At 38.1% G+C, this 23,020-nt stretch overlaps 1 long non-coding RNA gene across 1 annotated transcript; it reads right to left on the reverse strand.

Moving 5' to 3' along the window:
- Positions 1 to 13,086: 13,086 nt before the first annotated feature.
- On the reverse strand, positions 13,087 to 19,126 carry LOC132140414 (uncharacterized). The gene is made up of 3 exons (XR_009433800.1): positions 17,709 to 19,126; positions 17,476 to 17,604; positions 13,087 to 13,835 (listed from the first exon to the last, which is right to left on the reverse strand). It is a non-coding gene; the product is annotated as an uncharacterized LOC132140414 (long non-coding RNA).
- Positions 19,127 to 23,020: the final 3,894 nt, after the last annotated feature.

Here is a 23,020-nt window from a genome sequence, read left to right on the forward strand (position 1 = left end):
TGTGGTGAAACGGTGAGTAATGCATGGAGGGATGTCATCTCAACCTTCAGCCAGCCCCTTCTCTCCTATTATTGGAATATTAATCCAGGGGATCGGGAAGGAAGGATGACGTCAAGTGTATGCCAGCATCGTCCTGTGTGCTTTGCCGTGGATTCAGCTGTCATGGCTAACAGAACCATTTCTGTGATTAACGCTCTTGCCGACCCCATCAAACACCCAACCGCGCTACTTCCTGCCCAATATTCTTCTCTCCTTCTCTCTCTCTTCTTTACGGAGTGTCCCAGCTGGTTGGTGTGCCTTTTTAGATAGGCAGAGTCTGTGTGTGGAGGTGTGTGTGTGTGTGTGTGTCTGTCTGTGTAATTTTTATGAAAGAGAGGGGATGGTTGTGTGTGTGTGTGCAGAATATAAGCATGTGTTTGTCAAGGAGCATGATAGAGAGCAAGAAAGAGAAAAGAGTGTGTGTACACGTGTTTTGGTGTGTGCATAATGTGTCTGATTAGTGTTCAAGGAAGATGCTATTCATTCTCAGGTCTGCATGGTGAATCCTTTTGTTTCTATGGTCTTAGAGAAGGTGTCCTTGCCGAAGGCTGAACGGCACAATGGTCTGCTTACTATCAGCAGTCAAAACTCAAAGAAGAGCTTCCATGTACTTCTGTGTTCTAGAAATACAACCACAACTATTTACATAAAGTCTAGGAAAAATCTTATTATGCCTGATTGCCTTAAAGGAGTAGTTTACTCAAATGTGAAAACTATAATTTACCTTCTCTTGTGTTATACCAAACCTGTATGACTTGCATCTTTTGCAAAACACAAAATAAATGTTTCAACTGTGTCTATACAATGAAAGCCACAAGTTGGTTCTTTTTGAAGATAAATTTTTTTTTATTATAGAATTAAAGGAAAATAAATACACATTGACAGTAAAACAGTTTTTCCCATCAGAGTGAAACTACAGCCCTTATGGCAGCATTTTCACACAAAAAATATTTTACATCCTCGTACCGCTTCTCCACTGGCCCAAAAAGCCATTAAGAGAGCAGTCAGAAAAGTGGACTACTGCCCCCTCAAGGAAGGAGTGTGGATTGTAGCAGCATTCAGGTTGCTAAAACTTTAATTTTAAGAAGTGATCTCTTAAAGCAAAATTGGAGTCTCTTAGCAATGAATAAACTCTTCTATGCTTGAAACAAAAAGCTGTGTTTTGTGTTTATAAACCCTTTTACAGTAAACATATAAAAACTAGTTTGAGAGAGACAATAGGAAGCCCTCTTGAATCTGGAATGTGTGCGAAGAGAGCAGCTAACTGAATTTTCTCACAAAAGCATTAGCATAATACTCATCAGAAAAGGGCAAAGCAGAAACAACTAAGCGAAAAAGAGAAGGAATGAGAAACTCAGTGACCCAAACATGACTGAGCTTAGACTGTCAGCATGTGTCATCCGTGTCAGACTCATTCTGTGTAACAGCTACAGCATAACTGGGGAGTAGATGTAAACAAAGGTGCTCATCGGCAATAGCCGTTTAGCATGTATTCTGCCATCATCATTATTCATCTCTCAGGCATAACGTTCATGTATGGGGAAATTTCAGAAGTGATTATCATGACAGAGTTTGTGCAGTCATTGGTAGACTATTAGTCTTGCGCTCAAACCGTGTCCTGTGCAGGTTTGGCATGGCGTTAACAGCTAGCGTGTTTTTCTTCAATGTGGGAACCATCGGACCATAGAGAGGCTGCCATTGTGTTTATAAGAATCTTTCATTCAAGCGGCTTGAGCGCAAAGCTCATTCCTCTTTTCACACAGTTGGCCCGTCTCTGTCTCTAGCTATCTCTTCCAGCGCCTCTGCATCCCTCGTTCCCTCCTCTCCCTCTCAGGCTGTTTTTGCGTGCTCTGTTCGTTATCTAACCAAACCCAGCGGATTCTTCTCAGTACTGCTAAGAGAAAATCAGTTTGCTTTTTTCCCTTCTCCTCTTTTTCTTGTCTAGGTCCCCACTGCCTCGCTCCGCTGCTCACCAGTTCTCCCCCTCCCTTCCTCCCTCCACCTCTCCCTGCTTTTGCTGGCTCTGCTTTCATTCTAACCTCCCCCTCCTCTTCCCTCATGGGAATAAAGGTCATTGCGCAAATGATTACTCAGACCTCGGTAGCCATGGAAACGCGGTCATGTGACAGGGACAGGCATGCGTCGAGCACAACAAAGGAGCCGATTAGTAAGCCAGCGATGGAAAGCTAGCACCCGCCTTTGTGTGCCTGTGTTCTCTGTATTTCACTCTATCTCTCCCTTTCTCTCCCTGTGTGTTGGACTTGCTGGGGGAGGGAGGGAAGGAGAGCGCTAAAGAAAGCCTAGCATGCTGCTTCTACCAGAGTTTCGCTTTGTTTAAACTAGCAGTTTGTCTTTGGGTTGTTCATTAGGGATTAATGCTGACATTTCGGCATGTTTGCACATTAACGTATCGGTTAGACAAAAGAAGCGTGTCCTAAATTTTAGCACTGAATTGAAAAGCCTGCTTCATTTTGAATAAGGTGAATGATTTGTAGAACGTGACATCAGGGATACACTGATGATTGTAAAACTAGTTTTAAACAAAGTCCCTTTCGAGAAAAGTGGCCATATTTGCAATGCCTCCAGACAGCTATTTTGAGTTACTACTTGAATGAGGAGATAACTGCTGGCCAAACTCACATTTAAATAACATATTTATGGTATAGTTAATGTCAAATTTTATTTTATTTACACTCAAGTAGCTCATGATTTAGATTGGTCCCCCAAATGCTTGTGCAGTTCTAAGCGCAAGTCTCAGGATTCTGTTAATTGATGCTTCCAATGGCAGTTGCAGTGATACAATGACTATACTAACTGGTGATTGGCTCTTGTGTCGTGTTTCCACCGAAATTACCTGGAACATTTGTACCAGGAACATTTTTTCCCAGGAACTATTTTCCCCCCAGACCTGCTGCTCTCTGCGTTTCCACCGAGGTCTTAAGTACCGGGAACATTAGGCATATAGACTGGTGACGTAGATCAGCGCGCGTTTCTCAAAACAAAGTGCGCTGATTTTGGACGTGCATCCTCGGTAGTTCAGACTTTGTGCATTTGACTCGGGAGTGTGATGCCCACGATGACGCTAATCCAGTAATTCTGCAAACAGCAGCGTACTTGATAACATCAGTCAGCTCACCTTGGCTACTGCAATTTTCCTCACTGTACATTTACAATAAAACGAAATATGATATCAAATACCACTGCCTCCTTTCCTTTTCATTTAAACATAATAACAGCTGCAGAAATGTTCTTAGTTCAGGGATATGTGTATATATACAGCCATTACAATAAAACGAAATACTATAAAAATTTGCCTTTTTTTATTTTCATTTGAACATATAGATAAAATGAATACAGACCAAAGATTACCTGTTAGATTTACCCAAAACTTAATTATATTTTATGTTTAACCACTAAAGAGACATCAGAGCCAGCGGCACATATCAGAAGATCTAGCCGAGGTGAAGCTGCTCTCAGCGGATACATAAGCACTGAGCTCTCTGATCGCGTGGAGCTCTCGCTGATCGCGTGGAGCTCACCATCTCCGAGATCGGCGAAACACATGTTTAAATAGGCGCTGTCTTTATAAATAAACCACAAATTTGAGTTTTAAACAACTACATTCTCGCCTTAAATGCTTTTAAAATTACATTAACACAATAACAGTAATATTTTGAAAATGTTGATCCAAATAAATGGTGGTTGAACTTCACCAATGCTGCGTGACCTAAACCAATCAGGTTGTTTAGCACCCAAGTCCCGCCCCCGAAAGTTCCGAAACTTTGAAAAAGGACTACCTCGCCAGCAGGGACTTTCTGAGGGGCATTTTTTTTTACCCGGAACTTTATTTAGTTCCTGGTTCCTGCGGTGGAAATACACAGAGTACCAGGCCAAAGTCCCTAGTTCCTGGGCAAAGTTCCTGCGGTGGAAAGGCGGCTTTTGATTTAGAAGGTGGGACTTGCATCATCTTGGAGCCCCTATCTTGTGCGTTGCAGTTTTTCTTGTTTTTAGCGAGTTGATGTAGACACTTTTTCACATAAGATTAGATGATGTAAAATGGTGTCTTCCATACTTGTACTTTATGTTTTTTCAAAAGTCAACCAAATATGTTATTTATTCCCCATAAGATAGCAGGTGAAAATATTGTCCCCTGGGTGCAGTTTTTTCCTTATATATGGAGCTTTAGAGTTAATTCCACTATTTCTCGTCATAGTTACTCATAATAGAATGCATATGAAGTGTATCTTCGAGTGTTCTCTTTGCAGACAGCAGGGAGCCTTCCCCCAGAGAGTACCGTCACATTTTTGGTATCTTTTCTCATTGTTAGCGGTGGCTTTGGTTAAATGAAACTGTCAAGGCTTTGAAACTCACACCAGCTTATCTAACTTGAGTTACCTGCAGTTAATGAACTCGAGCCAACGGAAACCAATTAAACATTTGAAAATTATTAGGAGCCCACAGAAGTCCTGTAAGCCTGTAAAAGGCATGAATCAGCCCTTAAAAGTGCACTTACAATTCACTCTACAAGGTAATCTCACCAATTTTATGCCATTTTCCTCAATTTAAAAAAAGTCACAGGCACAAAACCTTGCCCAAAATTTACATTAATTTTTTTTCTATTAGTGTGTCCACATTTAATGTTGTATTTTTGATATCCTAAATCTTCATCTACTGTATCCTCCTCCAGTTACAACCCAGGCTCATTGAAAAAAGTGCACCTGAGGTGACAGTTTGTGCAAGATGACATTTTAACATTTGTTGCTTGTTGCGGGTTTCACAACACTTTCAAAGTGAATTGAGTTGCGCTAAAAGCATGCTCAGTTTTAACCCACAGCAGATTAATGTGAAACTGGCAACTTGATTGCAATTTTATTATGTTGTTCTACTGTATGTTGTACGTATTGCAACAGATGAAATTAAATGTCCGGTACGTAGTACTAAAAGGCTAATGATCCTTTGAAAATAAACACTATAAGCACTAAATCTAACAGAGAGTGTTAACAAAAGCAAATGGGAGATAAAAACATGTTATCATGCTATTATAGCTTGCTTGTACTATTGCTGGAGTTTTTTTATTGAAAAAAAAAAAAGTCAAAATGTAATGGTTTACAAATCATGCATTATGGTAAAAGCCTTCTTAATACTGTTTAAGGAACCTTGCAAGAATAATGATCTGTCCCAGTAAAAAAATTGTGTAGAAAGGATTAAAAGGTGTTTTACTGCCACTAGTGTTGATTTCCGATAATCTTAGCACTGTTTGTACATGCTGTGAATATACATGTGGGCAAGCATGTGCGTGTGATTGTGTCTGCGTGTTTCAGGGGATGGTGTATCAGATTGCCTTTGAAGCAACAAAAAACATGAGTTGAGTCTGGGCACACACTCTGTTATGACTGCACAGCTGTTTCCAAAGCTCAGCAGCAGACAGAGAGGCCTGTGGGTTAGTCCGGGGGCTGTGGGTGGGGGCTGATGGGTACGGCTGCAGCCGATGGGCCCTCATGTTTGGCCTTCTCAGTTATTAAGAGCTTCGGTGGAGCTGGAACCAGACAGTCCAAGGCCGAAGGGCTAGATGGACAATAAATGTGGAGTGTTTGTATTTGTCCTTAAGAAAGTATAATAGATGTGTTCGGCTGCAGGTAAACTGTTTAATAGGTAAAGATAGTCTAACATGGTAATCATCAACAAAAGAGAGTCTGTGTGTGTGTGTGTGTGTGTGTGTGTGTGTGTGTGTGTGTGTGTGTGTGTGTGTGTGTGTGTGTGCATGTGAAAGATAATTTAAATTCAAATCATTTCATAATTTAAAAAAGAATAAAGATATTTTAGTACCACTCAAAAATGAACATCACTGCTAATATTGTATGTAATGTTAACATATGAAAGAATAGTTTGAACACAGCTGTTGTAATCACAGGGACGACCTTTATAAAAGCCGTGATGATAGCTTAATAAGTGCACCAGTAATTCAGTGTATTGTTTCTTTCTACTCTATTTTTTTGTTATTTTGTGTTTGACTTAAAACAGTTGTTAAAATTTGATTGAATGATCCACTTCTGAGACTGATGAAAACTATTGTCCATGGTAATGTACATTTCTTTAAAAGAAATGTTTGTGTTTTTTAGGCATTTGAACATTTGGATATCTGAATGTATTGGCAGCATCTAAATTGTGAAAGAACTCAAAAACTGATACGGAAATTTTAAAATTATGCAGTGCGAGTTGCATTCGCTACTACGTTTTTAGTTTGAGCTGTTGCCTTATTTGCATAATTTCCTGCTAAAACAACTCCGACATTGCATGCAAATACAATACACAATTCATTCTTAGTGAACTCCCCCTACGGTGTTTCCAAAATGCCTAACTGATTTGGCAAAATACAGGACACTGTAGTGGCCTTTCTGAATGAAAACAGTGAAACGCTCAAGCCCTACTGTGTTTGTGCCATGAGGGAAAGAAAACAAGCAAAACAGACAGACAGACAGACAGAAAGAGGCGATTTGGTGTCCCTGATTGACTGAGTGCTGTAGTGGCCAGTCTGAAACTGGGGTCCTTTAGGGAGACGGGCTGGGGGAGGCTCAGCTGGGATACGCTCCATGTAAAAGCCAATTTACAAATGAAGTGACTGTTATGGGGGACAACATTTCGGGCTGACTGAATTTTGGCTGCACTGTTTGGACCACTGGTTTTGGTTTGTGACTGGAGCAAGAGGATACTGAACGAGCCAGCAGTGAAAGAGTAATCTAAGTTTGATGGGATGATGGGTAATTGACATTGAGGGCAGGGGTGGAGCCAGATGAGGCTTGGTCTCCTGTCCCTTCTGCCTCAGCTGCTGGTTGGTGGGACGCTTGGAGAGGTCATGATGCAGTTGATTTGTGGCAATTCATTAATTACATTTTAAAAACAACAAAAGCTGTGTATGACATAATTGTAAAGAGTTTAATAATAATTGTTGCTTATAGGAACAGTTCATCCGAAAATGTGAAATATTTTAATAATTCTTTCAGTCACCAAAACGGTTTTGTTGATGTGATTTTAATTCACTAAAAAGAACCAGTTTATAATAGTCTTTAAGACTTTTTGATTCAGTAAAATTAACATAAAAGACTTCCACTCTGTGTATGTTTTGTGCTGCATATTATTTTGAGGAACAGAGTGTTACAGTACATTATTCTGTCTGCATCAGCAGAAGAATTAATTGGATTTTATTTATATATAATTAAAAATGAACATAAAAGTTTGATTATCACTCAGTCCCACCGGTGAATATCATCTCCTTTTGTGGCATCTTACTGAGAACTCTTGCAAAAGAGTTAAGAAACAAACTCTGAAAACCATATATGTGTGTCACAGGGGCCGTTTACATGGCCAAGTTTTCAGCCGTAAATGGGAAACTTTGCTAACACTTCTCCAGCAAAGTGTTGATTTATTTCACCAATATTACCACCACCAGTGGCGATGCATCATATACAACATATGTGACCCTGGAACACAAAACCAGTCTTAAGTCACTGGGGTATATTTGTAGCAATAACCAAAAAAAAACATTGTATGGGTCAAAATTCTTTTATGCCAAAAATCTTATATTAAGTAAATATTGCCTTATATTTATATAAGATAAGATATTTTGTAAATTTCCTACCATAAATATATCAAAACTTAATTTTTGATTAGTAATGTGCACTGCTAAAAACTTCATTTGGACAACTTTAAAGGCTGTTTTCTCAGTATTTAGATTTTTTTGCACCCTCAGATTCCAGATTTTCAGTATGTGTGATGTGCTTTGTTTGATGCCTACCAAAGTGGTCAATCAGCACTCAGAGGTGTGTGTGTGTGTGTGTGTGTGTGTGTGTGTGGCTGTAGGCTGTAGATTGTGGGCCTATTTTGCGAGCAGTTCAGAAGGTGATAGGGGCAAAAGGTTCAGTTCAGTCGGCAAAAATGTTCCATTATGTTCCAATTACCGTTGCAGCCAGTATGTGTGGAGGCCTCAGACTCAGTCCAGGTGATGGAGAGAAAATAGGGGTGTGCTGGGGGAGACGGTGTGGGACAAGGAGAGAGTATTCATCCTCTCTAGAGTCTCGTGGGAGCTCTGTCTCAGAGCAGGACACATAGGGGTCGTCCTGTACCGCAGAAGCGGCTGCAGAGCTCAGCATCGGTCTGTGTAAGGACAGATAAAGAAAGAGAGAAGTCAAAATTACTTATTGTTCCAGAAAGAATAAACAACACAAATTTCCAACTGCAAGTTTGCGTTTTGTGTACAGTGGATGTTACAAAGGACTGTTACAAGTCGCTAGAAGCGTTTGGGATGCTCTGTCTTTTAAAGTAAACAAGGGTGTGTGTGTTGCACACACCCATGGAGAACAAAAGTGAGAGTTAATGAAAATGGGAGCGAGGGATTGTGGAAGAGTCTGATGAGGAGACGCAGATGATGGCTGTCATTTCTGCCTGTTTGCGTCACATGACTAGACTGCTCATTAAGAACTGAAATAGATGGATGTGGTCTCATGGGCTATATTTAGCCCAGTTTAAATGTTGACAAGCAGTGGCAGGTTGTGCATTTGACTTCGGACCTTTTTCTCTCTCTCTATGCAATTTGCCAAAACTTGAATTAGACAATTTTAAATGTGGATGGAAAAATGGTCCAGGTTTAAAACATTCACCTAAGTTGTCCATGTTGTAACTCATTTTAAAAGGTCAATAAAACTAGCTAAGAAAAAAATTCACAGAGTGGGATTTTATAGCACTGACCAGTTAAGGCAGTGGAAAGATCAAAGTGTGTGAGCAATGGAGGGGAATAGAGTGAGAGAGAAAGATTAAAACAAAAGAGAAAAAAAGGAAAAAGAATGTAGTGAAAAAGGAAAAATATTGGGTCCTGAAAAGTCCACCCACAGCTGCCCCCCTTTTTTAAAAACTAAAAAAAAAAACCCTTCATTCTGCTTTTCGGCCTGTGTGTGTGTGTGTGTGTGTGTATGGGGCTCTGTTGGCTTTGTCCCTCAAAGAGCTTTTTTTCTTCCTTTGCTTTTTTTTCCCCTCTCTCTTTTTTCCTGGAGAGAGAGGCTGGCGCCAGCAGTCTGGAACAGGGCTGACAGGATTTGAATTATAGAAGCTGAACGGGAGGGGGGTGGATGGAAGAGAGAGAACGAGCAAGCAAGAAATAGGAAGAGAGGGAGAGCAGGCAAGCAGGGGGAAGAGAGATTCAGTTGGTGTGTGTGTGTGTATGTGTGTGGGTGATTGAGTGTAGCAGAAAAAGGGTTGTTATTTCAAAAGCAACAGCCACACAGGCGAAGCGGGCAGAGGTGTTGGGTGTATGCTAAGCTAGCTATCTCGCTTTGTGGCCGGCATCAAAAATTGATAAATAAGTAAACGAAGCAGACGATTGTAGTTTGTGATTGTAGTCACTGTTGATGCTGACACAGTAGTATTATGCTGAATGTGTCTGAGATTTTGGCTAAGCCGGTTTAATTTCAGTTTTATTTTAGACAAGAGATTCTTTTTCCTTTATGCCGACGACACTTCACACAGCTTTCATCTAGTTGCTTTTAAAGGGACAGTTCACCTACAAATTAAAGTGTTCATTTCTTTTTAATGCAGTCACATTTCATGGGAATGTGAATCATTCAAATAGATTTTGAATGAATCATTCAAATGTTAAAATGAATAATTGAATCATTTAAAAGTTTAAACTGGATCAAATGCTTCATTCTAAAGATTAAACCCAGGATGATTTGTTCACAAATCAGCATTGCCACTTCTCTCATGAATGCATCAAGCAGAGCTAGAGCAAGATTTTAAATAATGACTTGTCATTATTTTTCTGTCTGTTACTCACACAAAGCTATTGTACGGTTCCAAAGACTTCAAATATAGGGCACAGACTCATACCAGCGACTTTCAAGGTGCTTTTACATCTTTTCTGAAGCTTGAAAGCTTTAGTCCCCATTTGGCATAACTGCACTTTATGAGGGTATGTAAATGATGACAGAATATTCTAATTTTGGGTGAATTATTCTTTTAATACTATCTACATTGTTTTAATTTGAGAAAAAAACAGTGTTGTTATTGTTAACTATAACTACTAAAAAATGTTTTCTGTAATCAACAATGAATCAACAATGAACAAAATGAATTACTAAAACTACAAGAAAAGTACATTAAAGCTGTGTAAAAAACAAAAAAAATAAAATCAACTAAAATTGAAATGAAAACTGAAAATATAAAAAAGATGTTAACACTTTAGCCTAAAAAACACTTCACTATTAGCAAGTTGCTTATGGCTGTTTATTAGTAATTATAAAGCACTTATTAATGCCTACTCTGCACAACAATATTCTAGATCCCTTAACCCTACCCTAACTAACTAACCTAAACATAACTATCAATAAGAAGTTATTAGGAGTTAATTGAAGGAAAACTTGTGGATAATAGTGAATGTGTGAACCCTAATCTGAAGTGTTACCAAAAAGCTAAATTCAAAATACCATATTAGTGCAAAAATAGTAACTGTGGAGCAAAATGGCCCACCACAAACATATAGGCTTTATTAAATGTATAAATCCACCATATATCCACATTCCTCCTCGTTCACCCTGTCAATACATCCCTCTCAGACCGTTCGTTCTCTCCACCCTAAAATTGTTTCAGGCTGCAGAAGGCATTCCAGACCCAAGCATCTGCTTCCCCGTCGTTCATTTCATCACCCACAGTGTGCCGAGGCCTGATGGAGCAAACATGAACACAGTGAACTCTCACTGCATAGCAGTGTCACATCGCTGTAAACCTCCTGCCTCTCACTTAACTGTACTCACTGCACTAGAAATGAACATGCAATCTAGTTCAGAGAGGCTTTTGTGTGGGAAACATAAACAGAATCTAAACAGAGCGCTATGTGCTCATGTGGATGTGTATGCGAGAGATGGAGCGTTGTGAGGGAGGGAGAGAACAGCCTGTTCTGGAGAAGCAAAGGCTGTGTTTCAGACCAGAAGTGGTTCCAAATGTTAGGCTCATGCTGAATTCAACCAGATGAAAACAGAAAGATAGCAAGGGGAATAAGAAGGAAAAGACACACAGAGGGAAATGGACGTAATAAAAGTAGGATGATAGTACTAAAACACACTCTCTGTTTGTTAGTCTGAGTTTTACTTCTTTGGTCTTTCTTTTTATTCCCTTTTATGTGCAATAAATACTGTACATGTATTTGCAGCCCGTATTGTGCTTCTCTTTTTATTGCCTCTCATGCGTGGTGTGTGGCTGTGTGACAGATATATTGAAATAGAGGGGAATGGACTGAGAAAATCAGAAGTAAAGGGCCTCCAGGATGAAAATTGGTGAAGGATAATGAAGGGGAGAGAAGAGTGAATAGATGAAAAGAATTAAAGAAAGCGTGATGAGAGGAAGTTTTATAGAACGGCTGGTGTGTCACATCTTGGCTGTTTCGGTATAATGAGACAATAAGTGGTCACCTGAGACACTGCTGTCCAGACCAAGGGTTGAGGTCAAAGTGACACCATTCTTGGTGTGAAACAGGGTCAGTTCTGGATTCTCACAGATTCACTTGTTCAGTCAATAAGCTAAAATTTTTAAGATCAATGTGAAGCTACATTCAAGGTTTTTTCACTTGAGGTTAAGTCTTCTTATTTTCTTTTTTGCTTAATAGCTGCTGTGGAGTTTTGTCATGTAGCTAATTGGGTCGATCTGGTGATTTTAAGTTGGTCATTATACATTAAGAATAGCAAGCTGCGATTAGTAGTTCAAGTTTACATGAAGAACAGATTTATTGGACAAAGAAAGAGACCTAAAAACTGCTTCTTCGCACATCTCCTCCTGACTAAAATTATTTGCCAGAACTAAATCTACTTTAAATTTGCCAGGCACACCAACAGTTTACTCAAAGCCAACTATTTGCAACTAATGCAGAGAAACTCAGATCACTCTATTCCAACTCCTCTCCGGGTTTCCCATTTCCCACACACTTTTGAGCCACTCCAGATATTTAAATTAATGACCAGTCATTTTTTAAAAGTAAACACACATTTAGATAATATCAGTATATCCTAAATAGTTTTCCTGTACATATTGTTCATTTTGAGAAGTTTATATATTTTACATTTAATGCGGACAAGGAACAAAATGATTTATTTTGCATTGCTAAAACATTAAAATATAAATATATAATTTTATTTTTATTGATGCAGTTTGTGTTCTTTCCTATCCATTTAAGTTATAAAAGAATTTGTTTTCTATGAGGACATTAAAATAATATAAATGTCAAATCCTTAGTTAATGTAGTGAACGGTTAGATTAGACCTCTTAAGATTTTTGATCACTTAAAATCTTAAGAGGTGCTTCAGATAATTTATTTCAGAGGATCAACTGACAAAACAGTTTGGGAATCCCTGCTCTATACTGTACTGTATATTATTTATATTTGTATTTTCTGTAGTTTTGTACTTAGAATTTGTTGTCTTTTGTTGTATTGCAGAATGACTGAAGTCTGTGTCTGCTGCCACTTCGAGCAAAAAAATGTTACAGTCATCTCCCTTGTGACATATCACACTGTGCTTCTGTTTGATCTTATTTTATACTTGACTATAATGAGAACAGTGACAAATCTGACTCACATGACAATATTCAAATCTATGATTATTCTATTAAAGATAAACTGCATCCAGACAAGGACAAAATATAATTTTTTAGAGATAACATTTTGAGAAAGTGGTGCTCAACTAATAAAAAAATAGGATCATTTTTACAACACTGAATAAATCTGAGTAAACAACTACAAAGAAAGAATTTACATTTCCAATACAGATGTCCTGTTGATATCATTGAGGACACGACTTGTAGGATAAAAGCAGGATTTCCCCTCTTTAGGATCTGCTTTGCTGTCTGTGGGGTGAAAAGATCCTCATATTGACGGATCAAAATCAAAAGGGCTACCCATAACCCCCTGCTGCCACTAACAATCCCCCACAAGCACACACAGTTGGAGTGTGAGGATAAAAACACAGTCCAACACATACACATATACACTCCGGAGATTCAGATACTCTAATCTGCAACCGCAATACTTTTGTAATGCCTTAATCCAAAAATGTAGGCTGTGTGTTTATTTAGGATGTTGTTAAAAAAACAATTATGTCACATATTTCAAGGGCACACCATACCTAGTCGATGCAGGATATAAACCAGCAGCCATTATGAATTACACATTAGTAATCAATTAGGATATTTGATGCATTTTGTTGAGGTCTATACTACCATGTACTAAGATTGTTTTTAAAGAAATTAATCATTTTATTCAGCAAGGATGCACCGAATTGATTAAAAGCAACAGTAAAGACTTTTACATTAAAAGGGATTTCTATTTCCAACAACACAGCTGTTTTCAGCACGAACTGTTTCTACAGCAGCAAATCAGCATATTAGAATGTTTACTAAACATCATGTTATACTGAAAACTGGAGTAATGGATGCTGAAAATTAAGCCTTGGTATCAGATATGAATTATATTTTAAATTGTAATAGTTCACCATACAAATACATTTACACAATACATTTTCTCTACCACATCAGAGAAAAAGATGCGGGGCAGGAGATAGACCTCTTCCTTTTTGAACACCACTGGGTCCATCATCGATCCTCATTAATGACTGACTACGCCGGCCTCCGGCCTCGAGTCTTTAATTGCCGCTGGTCCATCAGAATGGGTATTGGAGGAGAAAAGGCAGGTCAAACAATGTACCTTGACTGCACCCAGCAAACGGTCTCACCAAGGGCATAGTCACCATCCCGTAATAATTGTACTGTATGGGTGAGAGGAGAATGAGATGACAGTGTGTCCAGTTAGTGACATGACAGACATTGATAGGACAATTAGAAATTATCTAGAAGGTTGGAAAGTTCAAATGAAACTGAGTGCATGTTTGGGTTTCACCAAAAGGGCACCATAACTATCCATATCCATTTAATTAATTAATATGTTTTTTATATATATATATAATTTAAGTTTTCTCTATTATTTTTAAAGATTTTTTAACAAGTAAATAGCTTCGAAATCAAGCAGGGGTGTAAAAAGTACTGGGAAATCTATCTAAAAACATGCTTGAGTGAAATTAAAACCATTTCCACATTTAATTTCCTTTTCAAAGTAATAAGAAATATACTTGCATACCAACAGTTTATAAGAAATCCTTTGTGGTGTTGCTCAACAAGAATACTGCATAGGTCTTACTTAAAATTGCTGTTAGTCTTACTAGCCAAAGTTTTGATGGAGTGTTTGGATTAAATCTACAGCATATTTTATTTTGGCCAAGGACTGTTCATTCAGATGTGAAGGTGTGTCTAACTGTCACAACAATCACACTTCATCTGTTCTTATGGGATGTTTTGTGATGACCAACGTGCATCAAAAGTGGTAGTTTGGCAAACATGCAATTATGTGCCTCAGAATAATAAATAAATAAAAAAAATTGTGAATGTAAAATTGTGGAAAATGTCAGTTTATGTTTAATATAGCCCTATGGCTTTTTACATAAAGTATACACCAATGTTCAAATGTTTATAGTCAGAAAGATCTTAATGTTTTATGAAAAAGTCTCTTATGCTCACCGAGACTGCATTTATTTGATCAAAAAAAGATTGTAAAACAGAAATAAATAAATAATGTGAAATATAACTAAACAACTCTTTTCTTTCCATATTTAAAAAATGTGACTTTGTCTATTCGGTGTGTGTGTGTGTGTGTGTGTGTGTGTCCTTCCTGTCTTCATCTCATAGTGTGTGTGTACTCTCTGTGCTGTGTGGAGGGCAGAGGCTCTGGGAAAAGGAGGAAGTCATAGAGAGAGCAGAAGGAGAGAGCATTCTTTCCCGCTGAAGTCACCCTGTCTGTGGCGATGGGAGAGCAATGCTGTCCACACACACACACACGTCTCTGTGTGTCAGTGTCAGTACAAGTGGGTGGGAGTAGACCACTGCAGGGGTTTGGGTTGGGATAGAATGAGAAAGAGAGTGGAAAGAGAAGGATGGATAGAGAGGGACTCATATAGGAGAGAAACTAGAGATAATGGCAGAGAGAGAGGGTAAAACAAGTGCAGGTGAGAAGACTGAGAGAGTTTTACTACCAGAAAGAAAGTGGAATGAGGCATAAATGAGGGGATAATAATGAGGGGATAATAAATGGGAAATAAAAATAGGGTGTAGACATGTTATGATAAGGAAGTTATTCCTCAACAATAACATGAAAATTCTGCCATTATTTGCTCACCCTTGTTGTTCCGAATGTTATTCTATGGAACACAAAAGAAGATATTTTGAAGAATATTTCTGATCAGTGTTTGTCCATAAAATAAAACGTCAGCAGGGTCCAAAACAACACTGGACCCCAACTGACATTCATTGTATGGACAAACACTGATCAGAAATATTCTTTAAAATAGATATTTTTTATATTCCACAGAAAAGAGAAAGTCTTACAGGATTGGAATGACATGAATGGGAGTAAATTGTGATGAATTTTTCATTTTGTTTGAACTACTTCTTTATACGCATCAGATGCAGACAAAAAAATGAATATACTGTAATAAAATATAAGCATCAAACCCATTGTCATGACTACATTATTGTTATTAGATACAACTGTCCCCCAGTATTTCTTCCACAAAAGTACTTGTAGAATGGTTAAATGAACCATTAAGGAACCAAAATTCACTCTTAAAAATTTCTCTTTCGATCTTGGAAGAGATACACAAGAACCTTAAGAAATGTGTAAATCCAGTGTCCTCCACATTTTCCTTTGTATCTGTAATTAAGAGGTGATCTTTCTGAAGTTCCATGATGCATTAAAATCTTAGCTAGCCCATAATGAGTTGCTCAAGATTAAATATTTATGTTATTTTTTACAATCTCACAGCCTCATATTAAGATTTAAAAGCCCTCCTCCATCTCCATACAGCAGGGAATTTCCAGCACATGAAATTTCTCTTTGCAGCTTCCAACACAATGCTGAAGATGAAGGCCCAGGCACAAGCAGCTGGTTCAGCGAAGCTTTCATATCTTTCACCTCTTCATCCTCAGTTCTCTTGGACTCCATAAGAGTGTCCTGATCTTCCAGATTTGGAGATGAGATTCAGAATTGAAATGAACAGTAAGAGCTGTTCTTCTAACCATATGAGCAAATGAAATGTTTGGGTGATAAGGCCTTCCAGTAACCTCCTCCCTCCCCTCTTCTTACTGTCCGCTGCCAGGACAGTCCCAGGGCCCTCAAACGTCTGTAATTGCTTTGGTCTAGACACTGTCTGGTATGGGAAACAGACACGCACACTGAGCATGTGGGGGGGTTGGGGGGTGCAATGGGATTAAAACGAGTTACAAAACAGCCTGGATCCCTCCAGTGGAATAAAGGATGTCAGAGCCTGATTGCAGTGGGTGGATGATTTACAGTATGAGAGCTGCATTAGATGGAAGTGTTTCATTCAGCTTCAGTCCTCCTGTGGTCTATGGAGGTGATCAAATAAGTTCTCCTAGCTAACTGACCTCAAACCAGCTTTGTTTTCACTCTGATAAATATGGTGTCTGAGAGTAATGGTCCTTGATCAGTCTACACATATCAATTTTGGCCAAAAGAATAATAATAAAAAAGCTTATTTTGATAATGAAAAAGTTATTCTTATTTAATTTTTTACCTGTAAAGTCATACTCTCAAACATCACTCAACATTGTTTTAAATGTTTAACTTTGTGTTTTCTGTACCAGAAAAGCTTTATATAACGTACTGTAAATATTATGTTTTCAACATGAACATTTCCTTGAGCACCAAGTCATCATTAGAATTATTTCTATGACACTGAAGATTGGAATAATGGCTGCTGAAAATTTGCCATCACAGGAATAAATTACATTTTAAAATATAGTCAAATAGAAAATGGTTCTTTTAAATTGTAATAATTGTAAATTTCACAGTATTATTGTTTTTTGAGACTATTAGTCAGACAGTACACAAACAGAGTGATGCCAAACCTGTTTATCCAGTTCATCACTGGTTTCAGTTCATTTTCGGTAAATACTTCAAATAAATCATATTAATCATATAATAAATCAATTCTTCCACAGGTATCATTGTTCTCTTCTATATAAGTATCTCTGTTCTATTACAGAGAAACCACTCCAAAACACTCCAAATGATTAAGTCTGTGAACTGTCACAAACCAATTCAGACCATTTTGCCAATTAGTTCGACCAATTTGTGAAAAGCAAAGAGTCAGAAGAGATTCATTCCCAGATTCGTTCACAATACAAATTACTAGTTTTGATTCTTAACATCAAAGAACATACCAGTGTGTTTGTGTGAGGAACAGAGAGTGTACAGTAAAATAAATATAGTATGAGAGTGTGCAGGTGTCTTGTGGACGATGCATGCCGTGCCGTGCTGTGCTAAACTGTACTAACCTCTCAGTGGGTGGCTGCAGCGCTAGAGCTCAAACCGACTTGAAAAGGATTTGGGGGACAATAATTTAGCTTTTCCTCTGCTTCTCGTTCTAAACCTTTCCTCCTCTCTCTTCATAGGCATTTCAAAATCTGGGCAAAACAGCGGAATGAAGTATTGTTCAAGAAGAATATCTATTCAATATTAAGTTCAAAATGTTTATATACTGACACTTTGTGCCACTATGAGTACATACAGTTTATTTTTGGTTGTGCAAGTCCTTTGAAGGGCTGCCAGTGCTGCCAGAAATTGAGCAATTCTTACGCTTGAAATACTGAGTGAGTAGGAGTGTGAAGGGTGTGGTGCAGTCCATTCTTAGCCGTGTGCAGTATGCCTGGCTTTATAAATGTCATCATTACTATCATTAGTACTAATCTATTTAGTCACAGAATCCTTATTACGTAAAAGAAGGACGTAGGAATATCAGAGAATATCCACAAGTAAGACTTACTCTGGCCAAGAAAGACATATTCATAAGCTTTGAATGTAGAGTTCAAGGGTTAAATTCTTTGGAAAGATTTCTTGTAAAGTTTCTTTGGAAGTATTTCCCATTTTCTCTACAGTAATTGATGGGGATAATTGTGAGAAGTGGAATTTGTTTTCCTTTGCTCTATGTTTTATTCTCAGATTCAGGTTTCTACCTGTGCCGCCTACTTGGACAGGAAGAGCAGTCTGACGAACAAGTATAGCGACCAGTTACAGTTTGGTTTGTATTTATCTGTCTTTTAGGGGCACATCATATTCATTATAAAACAGTTATTCCTAAATTATAGACCAGCACAGAAAAATCTAAATATGGTGTGGCAAACTCTGCAAATCATTGAACAAATAAAAAAGAACAAAAGGTCAGATGAGCTGAATGAAAATGCAGATTCTCTCTCTGACAGTAGGTGGCGCTTATTGTCACAGAAAAGAGAGCAAGTCAAACTATTCGAATATTCTCAAACAGTTACAGGAAAGCTTTTCCCAGACCCTTTCTCTGCTTTTCAGTGTTCCTTATTAAAACACCCCATTTTAAGCACCACCTTGTTGTAGCTTTATGTAACACAGCAGCTAGTAGGTGACCTTATTAGTAGGTGAGTTTTTTTTAAGTGTGTTGGAAGAGAGATTAGAACATCTTTCTATAAAAAAACAAAAAAAACAAATCCATTGCGTTGACAGCAAACAAATTTGTGTCGGTCTAAATCGATGCATTAACAGCTGTTTATTCAAATTAAAATGTTTATCACACCAAACATTTGTATTGTGGTGAACAGGCCTTTACTCTGCCATTCTAAACCCAACTGAGGCTTTTACCAACCAAATGGGTATACAGCAGTCACTGTCTTATTCCTATCTCCATCAGTCTCGCTCTGTTTTTCTTCCCACTCTATGAATAGACAATGACAAGGATGCTTGTTCCATTGCATATCTACTACACACCTGAACCAGTACAACTGCAGTACAACCCCATTCCCATAACTAACCAACCAGCTTCTGCCACTCACACAAACACAATCTATGCACATGAAATCCTATACACCGTCTTCAAATAGGCCAAGGCGCAAACAACCTCCCGTGGCCCTCAGCTAGCCTCCCAGAAAGCCTTTTCATTTCACAGATGCATGGACGGGTGAAAAGGGAGGGAAAAATGAAGCTTGGGAGGAGGAGGGGGCCGTTGCGGGGGAGGGACTAAAAGGGGAGCGTTGGGGGGGGTTGCGGGGTGTTAGGCGGCATTGTAATGATGGAGAGCAACTCGATACTCTTGCATGCTGAATATTCCCCTGGAGGGCTTTTTCCATTACCCGAGCACAGCAGAATGGTGGAGTCGTTTAGTTTAGCCCAAGCTGCCTAACGCTCTCTCAAGCTCCCCCTCCCTTTCTCTCACCCTATCTGTTCCCCTGCTGCCCCTCCCCTCTCTCGTGTTCTCTCCCCGCTCTGTGTTTTTCCATAGGCACATTGTGCAAATGTAACCTTTCAGTAAGCCCCTCCCCTCCAGGAAGTTGGCTGGCCCCTTTGCTGCCAGGAAATATGAAAAACTGGCATGATGCCCATTTAATCTCCAAACAGAGAGAGAGAGAAACGGCAAAGCAGTTGAGATGGAGAAGGAAATGTTACAGTTTGACTCACCAGAAGGGAGGGAAAGAGAGGACAGCTTTACTTTAGAGAGTCACATTAACTATAGTGCTCTGAAAAAGTGTCCAGTTTTCTTTATTTTTACTTAGTTTTACACTAAATGTCATCAGATCTTCAAACCCATGAATGTATGAAAATGAGATGTAAAGGAGACTTGAGGTGTAATAATTTAAATAAAATTAAATAATTTGTTACCTTTACTTGAATAATCAAATTTAAGGATCTTAAATGAGAGCACAGGTATCATCTGAATCAGTATGTTCTCTTGTTTAATTTGATAGCATTTACTCTTGCACCCAATTGTGAGAAATGGAGGGACGAGGAGTAGACAAAGAGTGTTGCAGCATTTCTATCAACTTCCTAACTGTTAGGGTGACTAAAATACACACACACTGTTTTTTTGGCAAGAGATTTATGTATTTTAATTTTTGAGTTAAACGGCTCAGAATTAATTGGGTTGGAGTTGGGTTAGATATCAATAGCACCACACAGCAAAACTGTAACAACAAATTTCTGACACAACTTTCTTAATTTGTTGTAGATTGATACTTCTCATAAGATTCACATCTATTCCAAACATTTTCCATTTGGTTATTATGGCTCTGATAATGGACCTTCTGAACCCTAGAACCATAGAAATGGCATTGTAAACTTTTCGAGACTGTCAAGCTATTTTCTTTTGCAGTCTGCAGAAATGTCCTTCCTTTGTGGGAAGATGCACCTGACTTTACAAACATGTTGACTTTGATTGTAATGTCTGGTTTATATTGAGCAGGGCCAGGCTAAATAAAGACTCGTAACACAACATTCCTTTATCACTGGAAAGTGTATTTTTTTTCCCCCTAGTTGTTATTGTATTGTACAGCACTTAGTTGTTTTTAAGTGTGCTTTATAAACAAACTTTGATTTTTATGTGAAAATAGCCAGTGATAATTACTGTCTTCTACAGGCAATTGCAGACAATTACAGTCATTTGACCATCATATTCAAAGACTTTTTCACACCCAAAGATTGTATATTTGAAACTTAGAACAACAAAGACATGAAAGACAAACCAAACATTTGTGACTCTATCTGTGTATTACAACAGTCTACAACTCCCAGCATCATACACTCTTAAAAATAAGTTTTTTTGTTTGTTTGTTTGTTTTATTTTTTTAATTGGCATTGATGGCTCCATGAAGAACCCTTAATAGCCATGGAACCATTCCATTGTGCAAACAATTCTAGATATAGATAATTAAAATGTTTCCCAAGATTATTAAAAAGTTTCCTTTAACCCTCTGGTATTGTTCATTTGGGAGTCATGCTTATGTTGTTCGCGGTCAAAAGTGACCAGACACCTGAAATGTATCTTTTTTTTTTCAGTAAAATAAATGTAATATATTTTTGTCCAGTAATATGTTTTATTTTGAGAGAATTTCATTCTACTAATTAATATTTATGCAATAATTATGCTAATTTTTTCCCAATGAAAATAATAATTAAAAAAAGACTTATATTTTATATTTTCAATTAAATCTGTATTTCTTGTTAAAATAGAGAAATTGCCTTTAAAATCCAATTTTTGAAGTCAGATTAGTGTCATCTGGTCGGAGTAAAAAAAGGAGGATTTCTACAATTCCATGGTTTAGCCACTAGATTCCTAAATAGCTATACATAAAAGTCTAATAAATTCTCTAGTTGTTTTTTTGTGTGAATTTGGATATATAATTAGACACTCTCAAAGACAACTTTTTGTAAACTTGTTTTTTTGTTATATTAGTTTTGCATTAATTTTACTACAGTCAGACCTGAACACAAAGACATTTTATTGCACATAACACATGGGTGGAGTGTCTAATTTCCACTTGATATTTTAGTGTCACCCCTTTGTAGCTGTGCAATTTTTTTTTCTGCATAATGAATAATTTGATTATAATACACACAAACAATTTATTTGTATTGCATTTTTACGTTTTTTCAATGGCGGCCATTTTCAACCATTTATCTTTTTCAAAAGTCCATAATTTTTTCTCATGGTCACATAGTGACTGCCATAAAAGTCATTGAGTTTCGTACCATTCCAATGAAATAGTGATTTTTTAAATTTTAAAAAAAAAAAATTTCCCTGTCTAAAATGACCGAACAATGCCAGAAGGTTAAGTACTTTTAAGTTCTTTTAAGAACTGTTTGCTGAAGGGTTTTTTGTGGAACCCAAAAAAATGGTTCTTCTATGGCATTGCTGCAAAGACCCAATTTTTTTAAGAATGTAGATGATAATGAGGACGCCAAATTTAGAAGTAACAGATTTCAGATGAAATTGCCAGCAGTCAGTACACAACACGCGTGAACATACACAAACCTGCCTTGCCACACCCTGAAGAGTCATTCAGCCTATTTAGCACATCACACACCCAATACAGAAGGTGATATTTTTACTTGGTGTGGTGGAGCCTAGTTAACATACAACAAGCAGGTTATAAAGATTGCTTCATACTGCTTTTTGTGAAAGGCAGACTCAATCTTATGTAACGTCCCACGTCATTCTTTTCCTGGTAAACAAGAGCTGTGCTGCTCCGGAGCTGAAGAGGGTTTAGAGCGCATATTAAAGCTAACTCTGACAGAGGCAGTTTTGCCTACAGTACACAACCACACAGCTCTTCTTTGTGCCTCCATGTTTTGCAAAAGCACCTTGGGTCTTTTAAAAGTGTCAAGTATGGTAGAAGAACACTGTGGTGGGTTGAGCTGGCAAAACTTGCATTTGTGAGATTTGTCTGTGTAATGGGGAGAAGAAAAAAACATACACATGACCCTTGTGAGATTTAGTAGTTGACTAGCTTCAAACTTTGACTGCTAAGCTTTTTGAAAAGCATCAAAAGGCCCTTCGCTTTATTAAATGTTCATTTAAAGCAAATTAATGAAGGTTGAACAGAATCACTTGTCCTTGTTCCCAAAACGTTTTTACTTGGTAAATGGGACCAGCTCTGATTTTCCATCAACAAAGCGAGGCAGTGAATACTTGGTGATAAAAGCATGAGTAGGCTCCAGATTCCTGATGAGGCAGATGAGGTTGACTCACCTCCGCTCCCTGCCCTATCTCTTCTGTGATATCCAGTCACTGAACGCAGCCCCATGTACTTTTTATGGGTCAAATAGTCCACTTCATGTCTTCCTGCGCTTGCAGCACCGAGTACCTTCAAGGGCTGGGTCAGGAATACCGGGAAGTGTCCTAACTAACAGTGCCACCTGATGGCTAACGGCTGCTACTACATTAATCCGATGACAGTTGCTAGGAACTAGAGCACCACCACAGGCTTACTGCCATAACTGCACATCTGAGATTTAGCCTGAACCTTATTGTTTCTCCCCACAGAACTACTAGAACTTAGTTTCACATATCTAACTAAGAGT

The sequence above is a fragment of the Carassius carassius genome, chromosome 5 (assembly GCF_963082965.1).
Source record: "Carassius carassius chromosome 5, fCarCar2.1, whole genome shotgun sequence".
Lineage (NCBI taxonomy): Eukaryota > Metazoa > Chordata > Actinopteri > Cypriniformes > Cyprinidae > Carassius > Carassius carassius.